Below are 22,500 nucleotides of genomic sequence, written 5' to 3'. Positions count from 1 at the left end.
GATGGTGCCAACTCGTCCTTCAGGTCACTACTCCACCACTGATATCAAATATAAAATCCCTTTATTTACACATATTTTATTCACAGGTGTTGTGCTTGATGGACACTCACAGCCTGGTTGATCAGGTCCCAGGATGGTCCTGGAAGCCAGTCACAGGTATATGACAGGTGTTGTGGGTGATGGACACTCACAGCCTGGTTGATCAGGTCCCAGGATTGTCCTGGAAGCCAGTCACAGGTATTTGACAGGTGTTGTGGGTGATGGACACTCACAGCCTGGTTGATCAGGTCCCAGGATGGTCCTGGAAGCCAGTCACAGGTATATGACAGGTGTTGTGGGTGATGGACACTCACAGCCTGGTTGATCAGGTCCCAGGATTGTCCTGGAAGCCAGTCACAGGTATATGACAGGTGTTGTGGGTGATGGACACTCACAGCCTGGTTGATCAGGTCCCAGGATGGTCCTGGAAGCCAGTCACAGGTATATGACAGGTGTTGTGGGTGATGGACACTCACAGCCTGGTTGATCAGGTCCCAGGATGGTCCTGGAAGGCAGTCACAGGTATATGACAGGTGTTGTGGGTGATGGACACTCACAGCCTGGTTGATCAGGTCCCAGGATGGTCCTGGAAGCCAGTCACAGGTATATGACAGGTGTTGTGGGTGATGGACACTCACAGCCTGGTTGATCAGGTCCCAGGATGGTCCTGGAAGCCAGTCACAGGTATATGACAGGTGTTGTGGGTGATGGACACTCACAGCCTGGTTGATCAGGTCCCAGGATGGTCCTGGAAGCCAGTCACAGGTATATGACAGGTGTTGTGGGTGATAGACACTCACAGCCTGGTTGATCAGGTCCCAGGATGGTTCTGGAAGCCAGTCACAGGTATATGACAGGTGTTGTGGGTGATGGACACTCACAGCCTGGTTGATCAGGTCCCAGGATGGTCCTGGAAGCCAGTCACAGGTATATGACAGGTGTTGTGGGTGGTGGACACTCACAGCCTGGTTGATCAGGTCCCAGGATGGTCCTGGAAGCCAGTCACAGGTATATGACAGGTGTTGTGGGTGATAGACACTCACAGCCTGATTGATCAGGTCCCAGGATGGTCCTGGAAGCCAGTCACAGGTATATGACAGGTGTTGTGGGTGATAGACACTCACAGCCTGGTTGATCAGGTCCCAGGATGGTCCTGGAAGCCAGTCACAGGTATATGACTGGTGTTGTGGGTGATAGACACTCACAGCCTGATTGATCAGGTCCCAGGATGGTCCTGGAAGCCAGTCACAGGTATATGACAGGTGTTGTGGGTGATAGACACTCACAGCCTGGTTGATCAGGTCCCAGGATGGTCCTGGAAGCCAGTCACAGGTATATGACAGGTGTTGTGGGTGATGGACACTCACAGCCTGGTTGATCAAGTCCCAGGATGGTCCTGAAAGCCAGTCACAGGTATATGACAGGTGTTGTGGGTGATGGACACTCACAGCCTGATTGATCAGGTCCCAGGATGGTCCTGGAAGCCAATCACAGGTATATGACAGGTGTTGTGGGTGATGGACACTCACAGCCTGGTTGATCAGGTCCCAGGATGGTCCTGGAAGCCAGTCACAGGTATATGACAGGTGTTGTGGGTGATAGACACTCACAGCCTGGTTGATCAGGTCCCAGGATGGTCCTGGAAGCCAGTCACAGGTATATGACAGGTGTTGTGGGTGATAGACACTCACAGCCTGGTTGATCAGGTCCCAGGATGGTCCTGGAAGCCAGTCACAGGTATATGACAGGTGTTGTGGGTGATGGACACTCACAGCCTGGTTGATCAGGTCCCAGGATGGTTCTGGAAGCCAGTCACAGGTATATGACAGGTGTTGTGGGTGATGGACACTCACAGCCTGGTTGATCAGGTCCCAGGATGGTCCTGGAAGCCAGTCACAGGTATATGACAGGTGTTGTGGGTGATAGACACTCACAGCCTGGTTGATCAGGTCCCAGGATGGTCCTGGAAGCCAGTCACAGGTATATGACAGGTGTTGTGGGTGATGGACACTCACAGCCTGGTTGATCAGGTCCCAGGATGGTTCTGGAAGCCAGTCACAGGTATATGACAGGTGTTGTGGGTGATGGACACTCACAGCCTGGTTGATCAGGTCCCAGGATGGTCCTGGAAGCCAGTCAGAGGTATATGACAGGTGTTGTGGGTGATAGACACTCACAGCCTGGTTGATCAGGTCCCAGGATGGTCCTGGAAGCCAGTCACAGGTATATGACAGGTGTTGTGGGTGATGGACACTCACAGCCTGGTTGATCAGGTCCCAGGATGGTCCTGGAAGCCAGTCACAGGTATATGACTGGTGTTGTGGGTGATGGACACTCACAGCCTGGTTGATCATGTCTTAATCTTGCAGGAGTCTTGGTATATCTCGTTTATGTTTTATAGACAGAACCATACAAGAGTCATGTCAGTCACTGATGTTGAAGACATGTTAGACAGTCATCATGTCAGTCACTGATGTTGAAGACATGTTAGACAGTCATCATGTCAGTCACTGATGTTGAAGACATGTTAGACAGTCATCATGTCAGTCACTGATGTTGAAGACATGATAGACAGTCATCATGTCAGTCACCGATGTTGAAGACATGTTAGACAGTCATCATGTCAGTCACTGATGTTGAAGACATGTTAGACAGTCATCATGTCAGTCACTGATGTTGAAGACATGATAGACAGTCATCATGTCAGTCACCGATGTTGAAGACATGTTAGACAGTCATCATGTCAGTCACTGATGTTGAAGACATGTTAGACAGTCATCATGTCAGTCACTGATGTTGAAGACATGTTAGACAGTCATCATGTCAGTCACTGATGTTGAAGACATGTTAGACAGTCATCATGTCAGTCACTGATGTTGAAGACATGTTAGACAGTCATCATGTCAGTCACTGATGTTGAAGACATGTTAGACAGTCATCATGTCAGTCACTGATGTTGAAGACATGTTAGACAGTCATCATGTCAGTCACTGATGTTGAAGACATGCTAGACAGCCATCATGTCAGTAAGTCACTGATGTTGAAGACATGCTAGACAACCATCATGTCAGTCACTGATGTTGAAGACATGTTAGACAGCCATCATGTCAGTAAGTCACTGATGTTGAAGACATGTTAGACAGCCATCATATCAGTCACTGATGTTGAAGACATGCTAGACAGCCATCATATCAGTCACTGATGTTGAAGACATGTTAGACAGCCATCATGTCAGTCAATGATGTTGAAGACATGTTAGAGCCATCATATCAGTAAGTCACTGATGTTGAAGACATGTTAGAGCCATCATGTCAGTAAGTCACTGATGTTGAAGACATGCTAGACAACCATCATGTCAGTCACTGATGTTGAAGACATGCTAGACAGCCATCATGTCAGTCACTGATGTTGAAGACATGCTAGACAACCATCATGTCAGTCACTGATGTTGAAGACATGCTAGACAACCATCATGTCAGTCACTGATGTTGAAGACATGCTAGACAGCCATCATGTCAGTCACTACATCCTCAGCTCCACAGATAAGAGCCTCAAGGAGAGTGGAAGTCTGGTACAGTTTTAGTGGATTAAAAAGGTCTGGGGAATTACATTTCCTGGCGATGGAGACGACGATGAAGGGAGTTTGTTGTGTTGATGCTCCAGAAAATACATCCTGACGTTACATAAGACTGGTGCCACTGCACACGCTGTGGAGGACAGTGCCCAGGGGCACAGGTCAGGACATTGTTGCAAGGGAACAGTGGCCCTGTTACCCAGTGGCTAGAGTCCCATAGTTGCAAGGGGACAATGTCAATGTTACCCAAGGAACCACAGAACATCCCATAGTTGCAAGGAACAATGTCAACGTTATCCAGTAGCCAGAGAACATCCCATAGTTGCAAGGAACAATGTCAACGTTATCCAGTAGCCAGAGAACATCCCATAGTTGCAAGGAACAATGTCAACGTTATCCAGTAGCCAGAGAACATCCCATGGTTGCAAGGAACAATGTCAACGTTATCCAAGTAGCCAGAGAACATCCCATAGTTGCAAGGAACAGTGTCAACGTTATCCAGTAGCCAGAGAACATCCCATTGTCGCAAGGAACAATGTCAATGTTATCCAGTAGCCAGAGAACATCCCTGACCTCCATCCCATCGAAAAATTACGGGAAAGAAATGATAGCAGAGGTTCATTCATGAGCTGCATCATGAACCCCTCGTTTGATCCAGGATGAATGAAGACCTTATCCAAGAAATTGATTCGTCTTAAATAACAACAAGGCACAATACCGTGACTGGAACGATACAGAAATAACCCGCACATAGAAGAGAGGAACTTACCACGACGTTTCGGTCCGACTTGGACCATGATTCTTTTCTGTCTGATATTGTCAGTGAAATTGGTTTAAAAACATCACGTTAAAAACGTTAAATGAGATGTTTCTTACACTTTATTCCATCTTACTATAAATTACCTCGCAGTTTAGCAGTAAATCAACATCTCTGACTTAGCCAATCACTGCGACGTCTCACTTTTACGAGAGCTTACATAAGCGAAACATTGCGTTATCATAGGTGTTTTGCCCTATGTGTGTGTACAACTTGCGGACCAGGGTGTACATCAAGTGTACTTCACGTAGTACACTCTTAAGAGAGTCGAGCCTTGAACCATCACGTAGTTGGTGGTATAGTTACAACGGGACGCCATGATAGCTGCGTTACGTTGTCATTACGACGTCCTCGGCCATGACCTCTTGTTTATAATGTTATTGTAGTAGTGTACTAGCTTAATTGTGTTTCCAGGGGTCGATTCATAGCTCCTGGTCCCGCCTCTTATCTACTAAAGTACTTGCATGTGTATTTTCAGAACTACATCTCTGTATATATATACTATACTGGGTCAGAAGTGTATATACACTTGGAGGTGTATATCTCTGTGTATATACACTTGGAGGTGTATATCTCTGTATATACACTGAGAATTCACTTTATTCAATGTTTTAGGTATTACAGTGTTCTAGACGGGTTGTGTACAGGTGACATGCAGCCTTGATGACCTTCGTGTAGTGGATAGGCTTTAAACCTAACGTATCGAGCGTTTCAGAGAGTACAGGTGAAGGAACTTCAAGCATTCCCAGTAATTAAGGTCCTTGACTGTGCTTATACGAACAGTGAAGGTTCTCTGCACATTCTCCAGGTCTGTATTTCACCTGCCTTGAAAGTTGCTGTTAGTGTACAGTAATGTTCCAACCTAGAGAGAACAAGTGACTTTAAGAGGATCATCACTGGCTTGGCAGCCCTTGTTTTGAAGGTTCTAGTTATCCATTCCTTGTTTTGAAGGTTCTAGTTATCCATTCCTTGTTTTCAAGGTTCTCATTATCCATCCGTTTTGAAGGTTCTAGTTATCGATTCCTTGTTTTCAAGGTTCTCATTATCCATCCCTTGTTTTGAAGGTTCTTATCAATCCCTTGTTTTGAAGGCTCTAGTTATCCATCCCTTGTTTTGAAAGTTCTAGTTATCTAATCATTCTTTTGAAGTTTCTAGTTATCCATCCCATGTTTTGATAGCTAGGAAATCATGGTACGTCTCTCCGGGCGGGGGTAGAGAGAGATAGAGGAAAAGAGAGGGAGGGAGAGAGGGAGATAGAAGGAGAGAGAGAGAGAGAGAGAGAGAGAGAGAGAGAGAGAGAGAGAGAGAGAGAGATAATTCAGTTATCGGAGGGATGGCTGCACTGGTTGCAGACTGCACCAGGAAGTTGATACTGTATCTCCCCTCCTTCACTTTAGATTGCTTTGTTAAAGGTAATTAAAGCACTTAAATGACCCTCGGTCATTAATGATTACATTAATTACCTTGATGGTAAATTTAGGTCTGAGTATTGACGATACCAACGCAATATTTGTGTGGTTATTACTGCCAGATTTATAATGTATTTTAGGGTAAACTAAACAAAATTTAGGGTAAACTAGGCAAATTATTTTAGGGTAAACTAAACCAATTATTTTAGGGTAAACTAAACCAATTATTTTAGGGTAAACTAAACCAATTATTTTAGGGTAAACTAAACCAATTATTTTAGGGTAAACTAAACCAATTATTTTAGGGTAAACTAAACCAATTATTTTAGGGTAAAATAAACCAATTATTTTAGGGTAAACTAAACCAATTATTTTAGGGTAAACTAAACCAATTATTTTAGGGTAAAATAAACCAATTATTTTAGGGTAAACTAAACCAATTATTTTAGGGTAAACTAAACCAATTATTTTAGGGTAAACTAAGCAAATTATTTTAGCGTAAACTAATCAAATTATTTTAGGGTAAACTAAGCAAAATAATTTAAGTTGAAAAATAGGGTTAACTAAAAGAGATTAGTACTTCATGGTAAACTGGAATAAAAAATATTTTAGGGTAAACTTTAATAAAAAGGTATTTTATGGTAAACCTCGAATAAAAGGTATTTTAGCTTAAACTAAACAAATATACTTAAGAGTAAACTAACAATGTATTTTAGGGTAAACTTGAAAATATATGTATTTTAAGGTAAGCTTTTTTCTTAGGGTAAACTCAATAAAATGTATTATTTAGTTATAGTTGTTTATTGTTGTCTTGTTGGAGGTAAACTTAATATACATTAGTTGGTGGTAAACTTAATATACATTAGTTGGAGGTAAACTTAATATACATTAGTTGGTGGTAAACTTAATATACATTAGTTGGTGGTAAACTTAATATACATTAGTTGGTGGTAAACTTAATATACATTAGTTGGAGGTAAACTTAATATACATTAGTTGGAGGTAAACTTAATATACATTAGTTGGAGGTAAACTTAATATACATTAGTTGGTGGTAAACTTAATATACATTAGTTGGAGGTAAACTTAATATACATTAGTTGGTGGTAAACTTAATATACATTAGTTGGTGGTAAACTTAATATACATTAGTTGGTGGTAAACTTAATATACATTAGTTGGTGGTAAACTTAATATACATTAGTTGGTGGTAAACTTAATATACATTAGTTGGTGGTAAACTTAATATACATTAGTTGTAGGTAAACTTAATATACATTAGTTGTAGGTAAACTTAATATACATTAGTTGGTGGTAAACTTAATATACATTAGTTGGTGGTAAACTTAATATACATTAGTTGGTGGTAAACTTAATATACATTAGTTGTAGGTAAACTTAATATACATTAGTTGGAGGTAAACTTAATATACATTAGTTGTAGGTGAACTTAATATACATTAGTTGGAGGTAAACTCACCCTGAGTCTACGTATTTACTCAGCGAGGAAATAGCGTAGTTACTGTTGTAGTGAGGAACGTTTTCTTTAGGTTACGCATGAGAGAAAAATTTCTGGCGTTAAGGGGTAACTATGTTGTTACCAAATTTCTACGTAAGATAAGATTTCGTTTGGATTTTTAACCCCGGAGGGTTAGCCACCCAGGATGCCACCTACACCAGTCCACTAACACCCAGGATGTGACCCACACCAGTCCACTAACACCCAGGATGTGACCCACACCAGTCCACTAACACCCAGGATGTGACCCACACCAGTCCACTAACACCCAGGATGTGACCCACACCAGTTCACTAACACCCAGGATGTGACCCACACCAGTCCACTAACACCCAGGATGTGACCCACACCAGTCCACTAACACCCAGGATGTGACCCACACCAGTCCACTAACACCCAGGATGTGACCCACACCAGTCCACTAACACCCAGGATGTGACCCACACCAGTCCACTAACACCCAGGATGCCACCCACACCAGTCCACTAACACCCAGGATGTGACCCACACCAGTCCACTAACACCCAGGATGTGACCCACACCAGTCGACTAACACCCAGGATGTGACCCACACCAGTCCACTAACACCCAGGATGCCACCCACACCAGTCCACTAACACCCAGGATGTGACCCACACCAGTCCACTAACACCCAGGATGTGACCCACACCAGTCCACTAACACCCAGGATGTGACCCACACCAGTCCACTAACACCCAGGATGCCACCCACACCAGTCCACTAACACCCAGGATGTGACCCACACCAGTCCACTAACACCCAGGATGTGACCCACACCAGTCGACTAACACCCAGGATGTGACCCACACCAGTCCACTAACACCCAGGATGCCACCCACACCAGTCCACTAACACCCAGGATGTGACCCACACCAGTCGACTAACACCCAGGTACCTATTTGCTGCTAGGTGAACAGGACAACAGGTGTAAGGTAACGTGTCGAAATGTTTCCACCCGTCGGGAATCGAACCCGGGCCCTCCGTGTGTGAAGCGAGACCTGTAGCCACCAGGCCAACCAATATTAGCGTAGTTACTGCTATAGTAAAGACCGTTTTCTGTAAGTTGCCCATATGAGAAAACTTTTGCTTTTAAGGGGTAACTACTTTACATAGTCATCTTCCTCATTAATTAGGTACAGAGTAACGTGTGTAAATTACCCACCAGAATATCCTTGTATAACTTGAATCATGTCTTTATAGAAATATAGATTATTATTATTATTATTATTACTGGGTCTCTTATTAATTTGTAAGCACTCAGAGGAGTGCAGCGGACAGATGTAGCAACAGTAACACTCACAGCAAGAGGCATTCTTTAGCTTCCCCAGCACTCGGACTTAATGCCCAAAGCTGGGGTGTGGCTCCAAAAGGATCCTGTAGTGCTTGCTGCCTTTGCACCTCCTGATATCATCTGCTGCTATGCAGCTGCCACACCCTTCGAGCCCAGTGTGGGCAGGGTTTTTGGCATTCCAAGGTGCCAAGCTTCTCCCTCCAAGCCCCGTGGGGGCAGGGAATGGGGCTAGGCCTGGGGACAGCTGGTCCCAGAAGATGAGGAGGTACTTGTACCTCCTCCCATGGCAGACATTGGTCTGAGACACTCCATAACAGGGAGCCAAGGCCGGGCCACCTCTTGGAAAGGCCAAGGCCGGGCGAATCTACTACCTACCTTAATGCCCTTCGTATAGTAGATAGGTTTTAAACCCCCATTAACCATTTATATGCTAAATATTAAGATAATATTAACTTCGTTATTAGAATTAACATAAAAATGTGACTTGGGTGCATTTGTTAAATATTTCTTGTGTGTTACAGGTGAGTGTGAAGTCCGTGCTTGAGTGGGAAGTCTCAGCTTGAGTGGGAAGTCTCAGCTTGAGTGGGAAGTTCACCCTGAGAGGGTGTAGTCCACTCCTGAGTGAGAAGTTTGTGCTGGAGCGGGAAGTTCACTGGAAGCTTGGTAAGTCGTACCTCAGGGAGGTATTTACCTCCCTCCCTCCCTCCTATATCCATCCATTTACCCTCCCTCACTCTCTCCCTTACTACATCTCTCCCTCACTCTCGCCCTTACTCCCTCTCTCCCTCACTCTCTCCCTTACTCCCTCTCTCCCTCGCTCCCTCAGTCACTCCCTTAATCACTGTCTTCATCACTCTCTTCCTACCCCATTCTCTCCCTCTCTACCTTACTCACTTTCTGGTATTGCAGACAGCCAGGTGTGTGTTGATCAGTTACACACCTGACTGTGTCTTGAAGACAGCCAGGTGTGTGCTGAGTACTAGTTACACACCTGGCTGTGTCTTAAAGACAGCCAGTTGTGTGTTGAGTACTAGTTACACACCTGACTGTGCCCTGAAGACATCCAGGTGTGTGTTGTTCACCAGTCACACACCTGGCTATGTCTTGAAGACATCCAGGTGTGTGTTGTACACCAGTCACACACCTGGCTATGTCTTGAAGACATCCAGGTGTGTGTTGTACACCAGTCACACACCTGGCTATGTCTTGCAGACATCCAGGTGTGTGTTGTACACCAGTCACACACCTGGCTATGTCTTGAAGACAACCAGGTGTGTGTTGTTCACCAGTCACACACCTGGCTATGTCTTGAAGACATCCAGGTGTATGTTGTACACCAGTCACACACCTGGCTATGTCTTGCAGACATCCAGGTGTGTGTTGTACACCAGTCACACACCTGGCTATGTCTTGCAGACATCCAGGTGTGTGTTGTACACCAGTCACACACCTGGCTATGTCTTGCAGACATCCAGGTGTGTGTTGTACACCAGTCACACACCTGGCTATGTCTTGCAGACATCCAGGTGTGTGTTGTACACCAGTCACACACCTGGCTATGTCTTGCAGACATCCAGGTGTGTGTTGTACACCAGTCACACACCTGGCTATGTCTTGCAGACATCCAGGTGTGTGTTGTACACCAGTCACACACCTGGCTATGTCTTGAAGACATCCAGGTGTGTTCCACCCATGGTAGACTGAAATATATTCTTCTCTCACTAACTCACTCTCACTCACTCTAACTCACTCTAACTCACTCTGACTCACTCTAACTCACTCTCACTCACTCTAACTCACTCTAACTCACTCTGACTCACTCTAACTCACTCTAACTCACTCTGACTCACTCTAACTCACTCTAACTCACTCTGACTCACTCTAACTCACTCTAACTCACTCTAACTCACTCTAAATCACTCTAACTCACTCTAACTCACTCTAACTCACTCTAACTCACTCTAACTCACCGTAGACTCGATAAAATCTAGAAATTGACAAGAAAGTCACTAAACTTAATTGATCTGAGACTTAACTCGGGTAAGTTTGACTTCACCTGCTGACGATGGTCCTCAGGAGACACGAAATATGTGCTCCTAGCCTTTTGTGGCCCTATTTAGTGCCTGGGTTGTTAACACCTGTGTCTTGTGTACGTGAAGGTGTTACCTTACACCTGCTGTTAGTGTTCACCTAGCAGTAAGTAGGTACCTGGGTGTTAGTTACCTTACACCTGCTGTTAGTGTTCACCTAGCAGTAAGTAGGTACCTGGGTGTTAGTTACCTTACACCTGCTGTTAGTGTTCACCTAGCAGTAAGTAGGTACCTGGGTGTTAGTTACACCTGCTGTCAGTGTTCACCTAGCAGTAAGTAGGTACCTGGGTGTTAGTTACACCTGCTGTCAGTGTTCACCTAGCAGTAAGTAGGTACCTGGGTGTTAGTTACCTTACACCTGCTGTCAGTGTTCACCTAGCAGTAAGTAGGTACCTGGGTGTTAGTTACCTTACACCTGCTGTCAATTTTCACCTAGAAGTAAGTAGGTACCTGGGTGTTAGTTACCTTACACCTGCTGTCAGTGTTCACCTAGCAGTAAGTAGGTACCTGGGTGTTAGTTACCTTACACCTGCTGTTAGTGTTCACCTAGCAGTAAGTAGGTACCTGGGTGTTAGTTACCTTACACCTGCTGTCAGTGTTCACCTAGCAGTAGGTAGGTACCTGGGTGTTAGTTACCTTACACCTGCTGTCAGTGTTCACCTAGAAGTAAGTAGGTACCTGGGTGTTAGTTACTTTACACCTGCTGTCAGTGTTCACCTAGCAGTAAGTAGGTACCTGGGTGTTAGTTACCTTACACCTGCTGTCAGTGTTCACCTAGAAGTAAGTAGGTACCTGGGTGTTAGTTACACCTGCTGTCAGTGTTCACCTAGCAGTAAGTAGGTACCTGGGTGTTAGTTACCTTACACCTGCTGTCAGTGTTCACCTAGCAGTAAGTAGGTACCTGGGTGTTAGTTACCTTACACCTGCTGTTAGTGTTCACCTAGCAGTAAGTAGGTACCTGGGTGTTAGTTACCTTACACCTGCTGTCAGTGTTCACCTAGCAGTAGGTAGGTACCTGGGTGTTAGTTACCTTACACCTGCTGTCAGTGTTCACCTAGAAGTAAGTAGGTACCTGGGTGTTAGTTACCTTACACCTGCTGTCAGTGTTCACCTAGAAGTAAGTAGGTACCTGGGTGTTAGTTACCTTACACCTGCTGTCAGTGTTCACCTAGCAGTAAGTAGGTACCTGGGTGTTAGTTACCTTACACCTGCTGTTAGTGTTCACCTAGCAGTAAGTAGGTACCTGGGTGTTAGTTACCTTACACCTGCTGTCAGTGTTCACCTAGCAGTATATGTATACTGTTCTCGGTGTATACACTTGGTCTATACACATTCATATATACCTCTCGAGTTTTATACTAAGTATGTCAACTTGCCTGTTGGATTGTATACCCAGTGTGTTGTGGGTACTGTGGGCACTTGTGGGTACTGTTGGTACTATGAGTACTGTGGGCACTTGTGAGTACTCTTTGTACTATGGGTACTGTTGTGGGTACTGTGGGCACTTGTGGGTACTGTTGGTACTATGGGTACTGTGGGCACTTGTGAGTACTCTTTGTACTATGGGTACTGTTGTGGGTACTGTGGGCACTTGTGGGTACTGTTGGTACTATGGGTACTGTGGGCACTTGTGAGTACTCTTTGTACTATGGGTACTGTTGTGGGTACTGTGGGCACTTGTGGGTACTGTTGGTACTATGGATACTGTGGGCACTTGAGTACTCTTTGTACTATGGATACTGTTGTGGGTACTGTGGGCACTTGTATATACTGTTGGTACTATGGGTACTGTGGGCACTTGTGAGTACTCTTTGTACTATGGGTACTGTTGTGGGTACTGTGGGCACTTGTGGGTACTGTTGGTACTATGGGTACTATTGTGGGTACTGTGGGCACTTGTGGGTACTGTTGGTATTATGGGTACTATTGTGGGTACTGTGGGCACTTGTGGGTACTGTTGGTACTATGGGTACTGTTGTGGGTACTGTGGGCACTTGTGGGTACTGTTGGTACTATGGGTACTATTGTGGGTACTGTGGGCACTTGTGGGTACTGTTGGTACTGTGGGTACTGTGGGCACTTGTGGGTACTGTTGGTTCCATTGGTACTGTTGTGGGTACTGTGGGCACTTGTGGGTACTGTTGGTACTATGGATACTGTGGGCACTTGTGGGTACTGTTGGTACCATTGGTACTGTTGTGGGTACTGTGGGCACTTGTGGGTACTGTTGGTACTGTGGGTACTGTGGGCACTTGTGGGTACTGTTGGTACCATTGGTACTGTTGTGGGTACTGTGGGCACTTGTGGGTACTGTTGGTACTATGGATACTGTTGTGAGTACTGTTGGTACTGTTGGTACTATGGGTACTGTTGTGGGTACTGTGGGCACTTGTGGGTACTGTTGGTACTATGGGTACTGTTGTGGGTACTGTTGGTACTAAGAGTGCTGTTGTGGGTACTGTGGGTACTGTTGGTACTATGGGTACTGTTGTGAGTACTGTTGGTACTATGGGTACTGTTGTGGGTACTGTGGGCACTTGTGAGTACTGTTGGTACTATGGGTACTGTTGTGGGTACTGTGGGCACTTGTGGGTACTGTTGGTACTATGAGTACTGTTGTGGGTACTGTGGGTACTGTTGGTACTATGGGTACTGTTGTGAGTACTGTTGGTACTGTTGGTACTATGGGTACTGTTGTGGGTACTGTGGGCACTTGTGGGTACTGTTGGTACTATGGGTACTGTTGTGGGTACTGTGGGCACTTGTGGGTACTGTTGGTACTATGGGTACTGTTGTGGGTACTGTGGGTACTGTTGGTACTATGGGTACTGTTGTGGGTACTGTGGGCACTTGTGGGTACTGTTGGTACCATTGGTACTGTTGTGGGTACTGTGGGCACTTGTGGGTACTGTTGGTACCATTGGTACTGTTGTGGGTACTGTGGGCACTTGTGGGTACTGTTGGTACTATGTGTACTGTTGTGGGTACTGTTGGTACTATGGGTACTGTTGTGGGTACTGTGGGCACTTGTGGGTACTGTTGGTACTATGGGTACTGTTGTGGGTACTGTGGGCACTTGTGGGTACTGTTGTGGGCACTGTGGGCACTTGTGGGTACTGTTGGTACTATGGGTACTGTTGTGGGTACTGTGGGCACTTGTGGGTACTGTTGGTACTATGGGTACTGTTGTGAGTACTGTGGGTACTGTTGGTACTATGGGTACTGTTGTGGGTACTGTGGGCACTTGTGGGTACTGTTGGTACCATTGGTACTGTTGTGGGTACTGTGGGCACTTGTGGGTACTGTTGGTACTATGGGTACTGTTGTGGGCACTGTGGGCACTGGTATAAGTGTATTTACAACTCTACTTCGGTATTTCCTGGGGATTTAAAGAGATTAACTCGTGCCCTGTAGCGATTACTGTACCCACGTTGGTATGTCTTGTGTGTCCCCCCTAACTGTGACTCCAGGAAGTCGAACTCCACCTCTTGGTTTTGTTAATCATTGGTCATAGTGGGTGGTAGGCAGCAACCATCCAGGGAGGTACTGCCTTCCTACATGAGGTGTGAAATAGAAGCTTGTTAAATGTTTTGCACTCTGGCAGTATCTTTTGCTGTCCCACGGACACGTAAGATGACAGATAAATCATACAAGCTTCTGCAGCAACAGCCTGATTGATGGGGACGGTGACCCTGATACAAGGGGCAGTAAGGAGGATGGTCTCTGCACAAGGACCAGCATCCACAAGGATGCTGGTCTCCACGGGAGACTAGCATCCTTGTGGATCTCTGACCAGTGACTTGGTCTGAGTTGTGGCCGCATCGAATTCCCTTTCGATAAGGTGTAATTTCAGAAGTATTCGTGGTGTGTGTGGTGTAGCCCAGATGACTGTGACTGCTGCTTGATCTGCTGCCTGCTAGGACTGCTTGACCTAGTACCTGCTAGGACTGCTTGCTCGTGATGCTGCTAGGATTGTGGTGGTGGCTTCCAGAGGAGATGGTAGTGTAGGGTGACATGAGGCGGTCTGGTAAGGAGATTAGGATCATATTTAGTTGTTAATGAGAAGGTAACTGTATATGGATGCTGAACTGCTACCAGTTTGAACTGGGAGTGGGATGGCCTGTGGGATCAAGTGAGGAAGACTGGAAATAAAAATGTGCTAGAGGGTTACAGAGGCCTCTGTAGGCCTCTAGCACTGACGTGCTGTTAGGTTAATCTTTGAGGGTTAGGAAGCAAGATTACTATACACTTGGATTCACAACAGTTGTACAACCCAGGGCAACATGGGGTTAGAGCAGGTCGTTCCTGGCTCTCACAACTACTGGACCACTGTGACATAGTCTTAGATGGTCGTTCCTGGCTCTCACAACTACTGGACCACTGTGACATAGTCTTAGATGGTCGTTCCTGGCTCTCACAACTACTGGACCACTGTGACATAGTCTTAGATGGTCGTTCCTGGCTCTCACAACTACTGGACCACTGTGACATAGTCTTAGATGGTCGTTCCTGGCTCTCACAACTACTGGACCACTGTGACATAGTCTTAGATGGTCGTTCCTGGCTCTCACAACTACTGGACCACTGTGACATAGTCTTAGATGGTCGTTCCTGGCTCTCACAACTACTGGACCACTGTGACATAGTCTTAGATGGTCGTTCCTGGCTCTCACAACTACTGGACCACAATGACATGGTCTTAGATGGTCGTTCCTGGCTCTCACAACTACTGGACCACAATGACATGGTCTTAGATGGTCGTTCCTGGCTCTCACAACTACTGGACCACAATGACATGGTCTTAGATGGTCGTTCCTGGCTCTCACAACTACTGGACCACAATGACATGGTCTTAGATGGTCGTTCCTGGCTCTCACAACTACTGGACCACAATGACATGATCTTAGATGGTCGTTCCTGGCTCTCGCAACTACTGGACCACAATGTCATGGTCTTAGATGGTCGTTCCTGGCTCTCACAACTACTGGACCACAATGACATGGTCTTGGATGGTCGTTCCTGGCTCTCACAACTACTGGACCACTGTGACATAGTCTTAGATGGTCGTTCCTGGCTCTCACTACTGGAACACTGTGACATAGTCTTAGATGGTCGTTCCTGGCTCTCACAACTACTGGACCACTGTGACATAGTCTTAGATGGTCGTTCCTGGCTCTCACAACTACTGGACCACTGTGACATAGTCTTAGATGGTCGTTCCTGGCTCTCACAACTACTGGACCACTGTGACATAGTCTTAGATGGTCGTTCCTGGCTCTCACAACTACTGGACCACTGTGACATAGTCTTAGATGGTCGTTCCTGGCTCTCACAACTACTGGACCACTGTGACATAGTCTTAGATGGTCGTTCCTGGCTCTCACAACTACTGGACCACTGTGACATAGTCTTAGATGGTCGTTCCTGGCTCTCACAACTACTGGACCACTGTGACATAGTCTTAGATGGTCGTTCCTGGCTCTCACAACTACTGGACCACTGTGACATAGTCTTAGATGGTCGTTCCTGGCTCTCACAACTACTGGACCACTGTGACATAGTCTTAGATGGTCGTTCCTGGCTCTCACAACTACTGGACCACTGTGACATAGTCTTAGATGGTCGTTCCTGGCTCTCACAACTACTGGACCACTGTGACATAGTCTTAGATGGTCGTTCCTGGCTCTCACAACTACTGGACCACTGTGACATAGTCTTAGATGGTCGTTCCTGGCTCTCACAACTACTGGACCACTGTGACATAGTCTTAGATGGTCGTTCCTGGCTCTCACAACTACTGGACCACAATGACATGGTCTTAGATGGACGTTCCTGGCTCTCACAACTACTGGACCACAATGACATGGTCTTAGATGGTCGTTCCTGGCTCTCACAACTACTGGACCACAATGACATGGTCTTAGATGTTCGTTCCTGGCTCTCACAACTACTGGACCACAATGACATGGTCTTAGATGGTCGTTCCTGGCTCTCACAACTACTGCACCACAATGACATGGTCTAGGATGGTCGTCCCTGACTCTCACAACTACTGCACCACAATGACATGGTCTAGGATGGTCGTTCCTTGCTCTCACAACTACTGGACCACAATGACATGGTCTTAGATGGTCGTTCCTGGCTCTCACAACTACTGCACCACAATGACATGGTCTAGGATGGTCGTCCCTGACTCTCACAACTACTGCACCACAATGACATGGTCTAGGATGGTCGTCCCTGACTCTCACAACTACTGCACCACAATGACATGGTCTAGGATGGTCGTTCCTGACTCTCACAACTACTGGACCACAATGACATGGTCTAGGATGGTCGTCCCTGACTCTCACAACTACTGGACCACAATGACATGGTCTTAGATGGTCGTTCCTGACTCTCACAACTACTGGACCACAATGACATGGTCTAGGATGGTCGTCCCTGACTCTCACAACTACTGGACCACAATAACATGGTCTTAGATGGTCGTTCCTGACTCTCACAACTACTGGACCACAATGACATGGTCTTAGATGGTCGTTCCTGACTCTCACAACTACTGGACCACAATGACATGGTCTTAGATGGTCGTTCCTGACTCTCACAACTACTGCACCACAATGACATGGTCTAGGATGGTCGTCCCTGACTCTCACAACTACTGCACCACAATGACATGGTCTAGGATGGTCGTCCCTGACTCTCACAACTACTGCACCACAATGACATGGTCTAGGATGGTCGTTCCTGGCTCTCACAACTACTGGACCACAATGACATGGTCTTAGATGGTCGTTCCTGGCTCTCACAACTACTGCACCACAATGACATGCTCTAGGATGGTCGTTCCTGACTCTCACAACTACTGGACCACAATGACATGGTCTTAGATGGTCGTTCCTGGCTCTCACAACTACTGCACCACAATGACATGCTCTAGGATGGTCGTTCCTGACTCTCACAACTACTGGACCACAATGACATGGTCTAGGATGGTCGTCCCTGACTCTCACAACTACTGGACCACAATGACATGGTCTTAGATGGTCGTTCCTGACTCTCACAACTACTGCACCACAATGACATGCTCTAGGATGGTCGTTCCTGACTCTCACAACTACTGGACCACAATGACATGGTCTAGGATGGTCGTCCCTGACTCTCACAACTACTGGACCACAATGACATGCTCTAGGATGGTCGTTCCTGACTCTCACAACTACTGCACCACAATGACATGGTCTTAGATGGTCGTTCCTGGCTCTCACAACTACTGGACCACAATGACATGGTCTTAGATGGTCGTCCCTGACTCTCACAACTACTGCACCACAATGACATGGTCTTAGATGGTCGTTCCTGGATCTCACAACTACTGGACCACAATGACATGGTCTTAGATGGTCGTCCCTGACTCTCACAACTACTGGACCACAATGACATGGTCTTAGATGGTCGTTCCTGACTCTCACAACTACTGGACCACAATGACATGGTCTTAGATGGTCGTCCCTGACTCTCACAACTACTGGACCACAATGACATGGTCTAGGATGCACTGGAGGACAAGGAAAATACAGATGCAGTATAGAGAGACTTCGCAAAAGCCTTCGACAAGTGCGACAGTGGTGTAATAGCGCACAAAATGATTGTTAAGAGAATAACTGGAACGACATTCCAGAATAACTGGAAAGCTGGGCAGAAGAAGTTTTAATTATCTGGCTAAGAGAACACAAAGAATAGTTGTAAACAGAGTCAGAGGCTGCCACAGTGAAAAGCTCTGTTCCACAAGGTACAGTACTGGCTCCCAGTGTTCCACAAGGTACGGTACTGGCTCCCAGTGTTCCACAAGGTACAGTACTGGCTCCCAGTGTTCCACAAGGTACGGTACTGGCTCTCAGTGTTCCACAAGGTACAGTACTGGCTCCCAGTGTTCCACAAGGTACAGTACTGGCTCCCAGTGTTCCACAAGGTACGGTACTGGCTCCCAGTGTTCCACAAGGTACAGTACTGGCTCCCAGTGTTCCACAAGGTACAGTACTGGCTCCCAGTGTTCCACAAGGTACAGTACTGGCTCCCAGTGTTCCACAAGGTACAGTACTGGCTCCCAGTGTTCCACAAGGTACAGTACTGGCTCCCAGTGTTCCACAAGGTACAGTACTGGCTCCCAGTGTTCCACAAGGTACAGTACTGGCTCCCAGTGTTCCACAAGGTACAGTACTGGCTCCCAGTGTTCCACAAGGCACAGTACTGGCTCCCAGTGTTCCACAAGGTACAGTACTGGCTCCCAGTGTTCCACAAGGTACGGTACTGGTTCCCAGTGTTCCACAAGGTACAGTACTGGCTCCCAGTGTTCCACAAGGTACAGTACTGGCTCCCAGTGTTCCACAAGGTACGGTACTGGTTCCCAGTGTTCCACAAGGTACAGTACTGGTTCCCAGTGTTCCACAAGGTACAGTACTGGCTCCCAATGTTCCACAAGGTACAGTACTGGCTCCCAGTGTTCCACAAGGTACGGTACTGGCTCCCAGTGTTCCACAAGGTACAGTACCCAGTGTTCCACAAGGTACGGTACTGGTTCCCAGTGTTCCACAAGGTACAGTACTGGCTCCCAGTGTTCCACAAGGTACGGTACTGGCTCCCAGTGTTCCACAAGGTACAGTACTGGCTCCCAGTGTTCCACAAGGTACAGTACTGGCTCCCAGTGTTCCACAAGGTGCGGTACTGGTTCCCAGTGTTCCACAAGGTACAGTACTGGCTCCCAGTGTTCCACAAGGTACAGTACTGGCTCCCAGTGTTCCACAAGGTACGGTACTGGTTCCCAGTGTTCCACAAGGTACAGTACTGGCTCCCAGTGTTCCACAAGGTACAGTACTGGCTCCCAGTGTTCCGCAATGTACAGTACTGGTTCCCAGTGTTCCACAAGGTACAGTACTGGTTCCTAGTGTTCCACAAGGTACGGTACTGGCTCCCATTGTTCCACAAGGTACAGTACTGGTTCCCAGTGTTCCACAAGGTACAGTACTGGCTCCCAGTGTTCCACAAGGTACAGTACTGGTTCCCAGTGTTCCACAAGGTACAGTACTGGCTCCCAGTGTTCCACAAGGTACAGTACTGGCTCCCAGTGTTCCACAAGGTACAGTACTGGCTCCCAGTGTTCCACAAGGTACAGTACTGGCTCCCAGTGTTCCACAAGGTACAGTACTGGCTCCCAGTGTTCCACAAGGTACAGTACTGGCTCCCAGTGTTCCACAAGGTACAGTACTGGCTCCCAGTGTTCCACAAGGTACAGTACTGGCTCCCAGTGTTCCGCAATGTACAGTACTGGTTCCCAGTGTTCCACAAGGTACAGTACTGGTTCCTAGTGTTCCACAAGGTACGGTACTGGCTCCCATTGTTCCACAAGGTACAGTACTGGTTCCCAGTGTTCCACAAGGTACAGTACTGGCTCCCAGTGTTCCACAAGGTACAGTACTGGTTCCCAGTGTTCCACAAGGTACAGTACTGGCTCCCAGTGTTCCACAAGGTACAGTACTGGCTCCCAGTGTTCCACAAGGTACAGTACTGGCTCCCAGTGTTCCACAAGGTACAGTACTGGCTCCCAGTGTTCCACAAGGTACAGTACTGGCTCCCAGTGTTCCACAAGGTACAGTACTGGCTCCCAGTGTTCCACAAGGTACAGTACTGGCTCCCAGTGTTCCACAAGGTACAGTACTGGCTCCCAGTGTTCCACAAGGTACAGTGCTGGCTCCCAGTGTTCCAGAAGGTACAGTACTGGCTCCCAGTGTTCCACAAGGTACAGTACTGGCTCCTAGTGTTCCACAAGGTACAGTACTGGCTCCCAGTGTTCCACAAGGTACAGTACTGGCTCCCAGTGTTCCACAAGGTACAGTACTGGCTCCCAGTGTTCCACAAGGTACAGTACTGGCTCCCAGTGTTCCACAAGGTACAGTACTGGCTCCTAGTGTTCCACAAGGTACAGTACTGGCTCCCAGTGTTCCACAAGGTACAGTACTGGCTTCCAGTGTTCCACAAGGTACAGTACTGGCTCCCAGTGTTCCACAAGGTACAGTACTGGCTTCCAGTGTTTCACAAGGTACAGTACTGGCTCCCAGTGTTCCACAAGGTACAGTACTGGCTCCCAGTGTTCCACAAGGTACAGTACTGGCTCCTAGTGTTCCACAAGGTACAGTACTTGCTCCCAGTGTTCCACAAGGTACAGTACTGGCTCCCAGTGTTCCACAAGGTACAGTACTGGCTCCCAGTGTTCCACAAGGTACAGTACTGGTTCCTAGTGTTCCACAAGGTAAGGTACTGGCTCCCAGTGTTCCACAAGGTACAGTACTGGCTCCCAGTGTTCCACAAGGTACAGTACTGGCTCCTAGTGTTCCACAAGGCACAGTACTGGCGCCTAGTGTTCCACAAGGTACAGTACTGGCTCCCAGTGTTCCACAAGGTACAGTACTGGCTCCCAGTGTTCGACAAGGTACGGTACTGGCTCCCAGTGTTTCACAAGGTACAATACTGGCTCCCAGTGTTCCACAAGGTACAGTACTGGCTCCCAGTTTTCCACAAGGTACACTACTGGCTCCTAGTGTTCCACAAGGTACAGTACTGGCTCCCAGTGTTCCACAAGGTACAGTGCTGGCTCCCAGTGTTCCACAAGGTACAGTGCTGGCTCCCAGTGTTCCACAAGGTACAGTACTGGCTCCCAGTGTTCCACAAGGTACAGTACTGGCTCCCAGTGTTCCACAAGGTACAGTACTGGCTCCCAGTGTTCCACAAGGTACAGTACTGGCTCCCAGTGTTCCACAAGGTACAGTACTAGCTCCTAGTGTTCCACAAGGTACAGTACTGGCTCCCAGTGTTCCACAAGGTACAGTACTGGCTCCCAGTGTTCCACAAGGTACAGTACTGGCTCCCAGTGTTCCACAAGGTACAGTACTGGCTCCCAGTGTTCCACAAGGTACGGTACTGGCTCCCAGTGTTCCACAAGGTACAGTACTGGCTCCCAGTGTTCCACAAGGTACAGTTCTGGCTCCCAGTGTTCCACAAGGTACGGTACTGGCTCCCAGTGTTCCACAAGGTACGGTACTGGCTCCCAGTGTTCCACAAGGTACAGTACTGGCTCCCAGTGTTCCACAAGGTACAGTACTGGCTCCCAGTGTTCCACAAGGTACAGTACTGGCTCCCAGTGTTCCACAAGGTACAGTACTGGCTCCAAGTGTTCCACAAGGCACAGTACTGGCTCCCAGTGTTCCACAAGGTACAGTACCCAGTGTTCCACAAGGTACAGTACTGGCTCCCAGTGTTCGACAAGGTACGGTACTGGCTCCCAGTGTTCGACAAGGTACGGTACTGGCTCCCAGTGTTCCACAAGGTACGGTACTGGCTCCCAGTGTTCGACAAGGTACGGTACTGGCTCCCAGTGTTCCACAAGGTACGGTACTGGCTCCCAGTGTTCCACAAGGTACGGTACTGGCTCCCAGTGTTCCACAAGGTACAGTACCCAGTGTTACACAAGGTACAGTACTGGCTCCCAGTGTTCCACAAGGTACAGTACTGGCTCCCAGTGTTCCACAAGGCACAGTACTGGCTCCCAGTGTTCCACAAGGTACAGTGCTGGCTCCCAGTGTTCCACAAGGCACAGTACTGGCTCCCAGTGTTCCACAAGGTACAGTACTGGCTCCCAGTGTTCCACAAGGTACAGTACTGGCTCCCAGTGTTCCACAAGGTA

General features: G+C 47.3%; 1 protein-coding gene across 4 annotated transcripts in view; it reads left to right on the top strand.

Moving 5' to 3' along the window:
- The window catches only part of LOC128703908 (pleckstrin homology domain-containing family G member 1-like), a 530,324-nt gene that overhangs the window by 249,840 nt on the left and 257,984 nt on the right, over positions 1 to 22,500 (top strand). Inside the window, exon 1 of one of the 4 annotated variants that reach the window (XM_070104853.1) lies at positions 9,182 to 9,333. The exons of the other annotated variants lie outside the window; for them this stretch is intronic. The gene's annotated coding sequence lies outside the window, so the exon portion shown is untranslated. Of the gene's footprint in view, positions 1 to 9,181; positions 9,334 to 22,500 lie in introns of those variants that run through there. 4 annotated transcript variants of the gene reach the window in all.

Source organism: Cherax quadricarinatus, chromosome 95 (assembly GCF_038502225.1).
Source record: "Cherax quadricarinatus isolate ZL_2023a chromosome 95, ASM3850222v1, whole genome shotgun sequence".
Taxonomy (NCBI): Eukaryota; Metazoa; Arthropoda; class Malacostraca; order Decapoda; family Parastacidae; genus Cherax; species Cherax quadricarinatus.
This window is presented reverse-complemented; position numbering and strand designations above follow the sequence as displayed.